The sequence below is a fragment of the Suricata suricatta genome, chromosome 4 (genome assembly GCF_006229205.1).
Source record: "Suricata suricatta isolate VVHF042 chromosome 4, meerkat_22Aug2017_6uvM2_HiC, whole genome shotgun sequence".
In the NCBI taxonomy this organism is placed as follows: Eukaryota; Metazoa; Chordata; class Mammalia; order Carnivora; family Herpestidae; genus Suricata; species Suricata suricatta.
Genome location: NC_043703.1, coordinates 155,162,683 through 155,168,983, shown reverse-complemented (window position 1 = coordinate 155,168,983; position 6,301 = coordinate 155,162,683). Strand labels below are relative to the sequence as shown.

Below are 6,301 nucleotides of genomic sequence, written 5' to 3'. Positions count from 1 at the left end.
AGAGAAAGCAATTAAACGTGCAAGGGCGGTGTTTGCCAAAGTTCATACAAACAATGAATAACAAAATCTAGTTTAGAAATCAGTTCCTTAAACTCTGTAAATATGCTTTATTTTATCTCACTCAATGCCTCACTTCTAACATTAGACTGGGTTACAAAGACGCTTTTGGAGACTCCCAAAGACTCAAAGCTACTTATTTCCATCTGGAATGGCCTCTGTAAGCCCTATTTATTTCTTTGCTCTTCTTCTCAAAAATGCTTTGTTATTTCTCTTAATATTAGGCTGCCAGAAATCACTTCTTCTGTTTTCCCTACAATCACTCCAGTGAGCCCCCACCAAAACTATAAGATACAATCTGCTGTAAATGAAAACCAGATCACTGGCACTTAGAATTCTCTATAAACAGAAAGTGAATGGGACTCCTCTTTTTCTCTCCCAGACATCCTTCCACAGCCTCCTAGTTCAGTAGTGTTCTCTGCAAGAGTAGAGGGAAGTCAGAGGAGCAACCTTAAAGTGAGCAATATCTCTAAAGATAGGTTGACCTTAAAAAACAACTATCAGAAATAATGTATGAAGATAATTCATTCTGAGAACAGTTGTGATCATCTCCTTAACCTTAGAAACCATGCACTTATTGGCCAAAACTTTAGAACTAAATTTGATATAATGTTTCACAACCCCTAGGGCACTTGGATGGCTCAGTTGGTTAAGCCTCTGACTTTGGCTCAGGACATTATCTCCTGGTTCATGGGTTTGAGCTTTGTGTCAGGCTCTCTGCTGTCAGCCCGGAGTCCACTTCAGATCCTCTGTCCCCTGCCGGAGCCCCTCAAACTGCCCGCAGTTTGAAGAACTGACGACACCGGGATTCGTTGTAGAGACTTTTATTGGTTCTTTTCTTCCTTCTTCCTCTCTCTCTCTGCGCAAAGCACCCTCCCTTATATATGTACCGTACAGGCTACGCGGCCGCTCATGATTGGCTGACAGCAACAGGGCTAACCAATTTCATGGCTTTGCATTGGTCGTACACTTATCGCGGTATCTGGCTGGGAGGTGGGTACACCAGAGGCAGGCGGGCCATACTTTGTCATGTGCTTGGGTGGATTGCCAAGGCGCCATCTTGCCTCTGCCTCCCACAGTCCCCCACTCTCTCTGTCCCGACCCCTCTCTCTTTCTCAAGAATAAACATTAAAACAAAAAGATTTCACAATTTCTAGAGAAATGTATACTGATATGCTAATTTTTTCCCTCCAAACATATTAAATTTAGAATAAGTCTCCAAGGATAAGTTTTAATAGAGTAAAATTATTGTTCTTGACAACCAAAACTGTATTTATAAAATTTCATAAACAAATTTATTTTCAAATTGCTCACACCAATGATATATTCCACCAGATGTATATCCATTACCCTGTCCATTAATAAGGTCACTAAGTATTTTTTGAAAACCTAGATATGCCTGGCACCATTTTAGATTCAGAATATATGAAAATTAATGAGACACAATGCTAGTCTTTGAGAATTATTTCCTTTTATCCTTAGAACAACCCTATGACGTAGGAAGTACATTTATTTTTAACATAATACAGATAATACAACCTGTGTCTAAACACATTAATAACCCAACTGAATTGCCTAAAAACCTACATCTCACCTCCTAAATTTCAGAACATGATATGAATCCTAATATCTGATTTCCAATTTGTGTTTTCTATTGACTACACCACAAGTTGAGGTTCTTCAATATTCATTGACCTATAATTCTTAACCTGAACTTCCATATTTCAGAACCAACTCAGAAAGATTCCTGAGTAACCAAAACCCACCAGACCACTTTCCAGTATCATGTTATCTGGCAGATATTTCTGGGATAACAGAAATGTCCTAGATTTTCACTGTCCAATACAATGTACACAAGCTGGTTATAGCTTTTCAGCATCTGCAGTGTGGCTAGCCTACGTGAGAAAGTGTGGTATTTTTTAATGTTTATTTATTTTTGAGACAGAGAGAGAGAGAGCAAGAGTGTGGGAGGAGCAGAGAGAAGAGGACAGAGGATCTGAAGCAGGCTCTGCACTGACAGCAGTGATCCCGATGCAAGCCTCAAACTCATGAACTGTGAGATCACGATCTGGGCTGAAGTCAGACGTTACACAAACTGAGCCCCCCGGGGGCCCCACATTGAAGTTTTAATAACCACATGTGGCTCGTGGATGCTCCAATGGGCAGCACAGTCTAAGCAACATTTTTATTTAAAGAATTTTAGCACCTAATTGTATACAAAACAACTGGATACATCATAACACAGAAGAAGCACATTGAAGCAATGCTTCATTTTAAAGTCAGAACATCAGGGGTGCCTTGGGGGCTCAGCCTCTTGATTTGGGCTCAGGTCATGATCCCAGGGTTGTGGGATCCAGCCCCACCTGGGGCTCCGTGTTGAATGAGGAGTCTGCTTAAGATTCTCTCTCTGTCCCTTTCTCTTTCTCTCTCCCCCTCTGTATCTCCCCAGCTTGTGTGCTCTCTCTCTCCTTAAAAAATTAAGTAAATAAATAAAAATAAAAATAAATAAAATCAGCACTTCCAAGTGAGCTCTCAGTTGCTGCACTTGAAATACACCCTAGATCACTGGGGATTCTCCTTTGATCTTTTGGGTATTTGGACTGAAATATTTGAGAATATTTAAATGAAATGAGAATTATGTTTTTATTTATGAGTTTTCATTCCCGATTCAGTAAGTATGTCCAGAAGTCAGAACTAGAGATTCATTAAGTCAAAATAAGTGGGTCCAGAGCAAAATTTACATGTTCATGTCCGTGATCTTATAGTTTGGAAGTAGAATATTACTGAGAAGTTACTAACTTCCTCTTGTCTAACTTGTTAGTGAGATGCGAAGTCAGTGCAGAGTCAGGTCTCCAAGCTTTCAGAACTCTGTGTTACCCCCAGCACTCCACTGACCTTCAGGTTTGTCACACTGAGTGAAGCTTCTTGTCACTACTTCCTTCAAGTAAAAGGAAAGGCACCTCCTTTAGTCCTTAAAAAGGAAGGCAATTCTACTGCTGGTGGGAATGCAAACTGGGGCAGCCACTCTGGAAAACAGTCTGGAGGTTTCTCACAAAATTAAAAATAGAACGACCCTACGGCCCAGCAACTGCATTATTAGGTATTTATTCAAGGGATACAGATGTGCTGTTTCAGACGAGCACATGCACCCCAATCTTTATAGCGGCGTTATCAACAATAGCCAGAGTATGGAAAGAGCCCAAATGTCCATCAATGGATGAATGGATAAAGAAGATGTGGCACACACACACACACACACACACATATCCATATATCCATATATATCCATATATATATATACACACAACAGAGGATTACTCAGCAAGAAGAATTAAATATTGCCATTTGCAACTACGTGGATGGAACTAGAGGGTATTATGCTAAGCGAAGATAGAGAAAGACATATATAGCATATGACTTCACTCACATGAGGACTTTAAGATACAAAACAGATGAACATAAGGGAAGGGAAGCAAAAATAATATAAAAACAGGAAAAGGGACAAAATATAAGAGTCTCTTAAACATAGAGAACAGAGTAGTCCGAGTGGGGCGAGTGAGCTGAGTGGTTGTGTGGTCGCTTCTCGGAGACCGGTAGCACTTGCAGCATGACTGAAGAGCAGATTGCAGAATTCAAAGAAGCTTTTTCACTATTTGACAAGGATGGTGATGGAACTATAACAACAAAGGAATTGGGAACTGTAATGAGGTCTCTTGGGCAGAATCCCACAGAAGCAGAGTTAGAGGACATGATTAATGAAGTAGATGCTGATGGAAATGGCACAATTGACTTCCCGGAATTTTTGACCATGATGGCAAGAAAAATGAAAGATACAGACAGTGAAGAAGAAATTAGAGAACCATTCCGTGTGTTTGATAAGGATGGCAATGGCTATATTAGTGCTGCAGAGCTTTCGTGTGATGACAAACCTGGGAGAGAAGGTAACAGATGAAGAGGTTGATGAAATGATCAGGGAAGCAGATATTGATGGTGATGGTCAAGTAAACTATGAAGAGTTTGTACAAATGATGACAGCAAAGTGAAGACATTGTACAGAATGTGTTAAATTTCTTGTACAAAATTGTTTATTTGCCTTTTCTTTGTTTGTAACTTATCTGTAAAAGGTTTCCCCCGCGTCAAAAATATATGCATGTATAGTAATTAGGACTTATTCCTCCATGTTTTTCCTTCCTTATCTTACTGTCATTGTCCTGAAACCTTATTTTAGAAAATTGATCAAGTAACATGTTGCATATGGCTTACTCTGGATATATATCTAAGCCCTTCTACACATCTAAACTTAGATGGAGTTGGTCAAATGAGGGAACATCTGGGTTATGCCTTTTTTTTAAGTAGTTTTCTTTAGGAATTGTCAGCATGTTGTTGTTGAAGTGTGGAGTTGTAACTCTGCGTGGACTATGGACAGTCAACAATATGTACTTAAAAGTTGCACTATTGCAAAATGGGTGTATTATCCAGGTACTCCTACACTATTTTTTTGTACTGCTGGTCCTGTACCAGAAACATTTTCTTTTATTGTTACTTGCTTTTTAAACTTTGTTTAGCCACTTAAAGAAAATCTGCTTATGGCACAATTTGCCTCAAATCCATTCCAAGTTGTATATTTGTTTTCCAATAAAAAAATTACAATCACCCCCCCCAAAAAAACCCATAGAGAACAGAGGGTTACTGGAGGGGTTGTGGGAAGGGGGAGAAGCTAAACAGCTAAGGGGCATTAAGGAATCTACTCCTGAAATCATTGTGGCACTATATGCTAACTAACTTGGATGTAAATTTTAAAAAATTAATTAAAAAAAGAAGGGCTATTCTGACATATGCTACAACACAGATGTACTTTGGAGACACGCTATGTGAAATCCGCAAATCACAGACAAATACTGCATAATTCCATTTATAGGAGATGCTTAAAGTAGTCAGAGTCATAGAACCAGAAAGAATGGTGATGACCCAGGGCTGGAGGGACAGTGGCATGGGGAGTTTTTGTTTATTGGGTTTAGAGTTTTTGTTTCACAAGATGCAGAGTTCTGGGGTGGATGGCTGTGATGGTCACACAGCGTTATGAATATATTGAATACCACTGAGCTGTACATTTAAAAATGGCAAATAGATTGACTACATTTTATGCTATGGTATTTTACAATTTAAAAAACTGGAAAAAGGATCAGAAGCATAGTTTGGAACAGGTTGTATTGAAAACTGTAAAATGTGCACATTCTTTGACTCTGTTATTCCACATCTAGGCACACATAGCAAAGAAATTACTAGGGATGCAGGCACACATTTAGCTTCCGTTACGATCATCTGAGTGAGAAGAGACAGTATCATAGAAGAGTGAGGCCTGTAGATTTGAGATCCTTGCCTGCCTCAATTTTAATCAGACTCCACAAGTCACTTACTCCCTGCGCGTAATTTCCCAATATATCCTCCCAAAAGGAGGATATAATAATACCAAATCCTTAAAGTTTTAGGAGAGATTGCATTTAAAAAATATAAAGTATTTAAAACAGTATAAAAGCAAGTGTCATATAAATATTTAACAAGAAAGTGAAAACCCTCAAGATCAAGTATGAGGAGTTTTTCTACGGAACATCAGAAAATGGAATACCATACAAATATTAAAAATCTAAAAATTTTTAGAAGAATGTTCAGTGACGTGGAGAGACATCCACAAGATCATTAAATGAAAAGAATAATAAAGCTGGTTAACAAACAAACAGAAAAGGGGGAAGCAAAGAACTTCCATAGACATTTCTCCAAAGAAGACATAAGCACAGGAAAAAACACTCAACATTATTAATTATCAGGGAAATGCAAACCAAAACAACAATGGGGCAATTGGAGGCTCCTCAAAACAACAAAATAACAATATGGAGGTTCCTCAAAAACTTAAAAATAGAACTACCATGGGATCCGGCAATCCTAGTCATGGATATATACCCAAAAGAATGAAAATCAGAATCTCAAGGAGGTATTCATTCCGTGTTCATTTTAGCATTATTCACAATAGATACAGAAACAACTCGAAAGTCTGTTAACAAAGGAATGAATGACAAAAATGTATAATGGGATACTATTTGGCCTCAAAAAAAGAAGGAAATCCTTCTTTTGACAACATGGATGGATGTGAAGAACATTATGCTAAGTGAAATAAGCCAGTCACAGAAGCACAAGTGATTCCAACTATATGAGGTACCTATAATAGTCAAATGTAGAGAAACAGGAT

General features: G+C 38.5%; 1 pseudogene; it reads left to right on the top strand.

The window, feature by feature from the left end:
- The first annotated feature begins 1,548 nt into the window (after positions 1-1,548).
- LOC115290756 lies at positions 1,549-4,185 on the top strand (annotated as a pseudogene).
- The last annotated feature ends 2,116 nt before the right edge of the window (positions 4,186-6,301 follow it).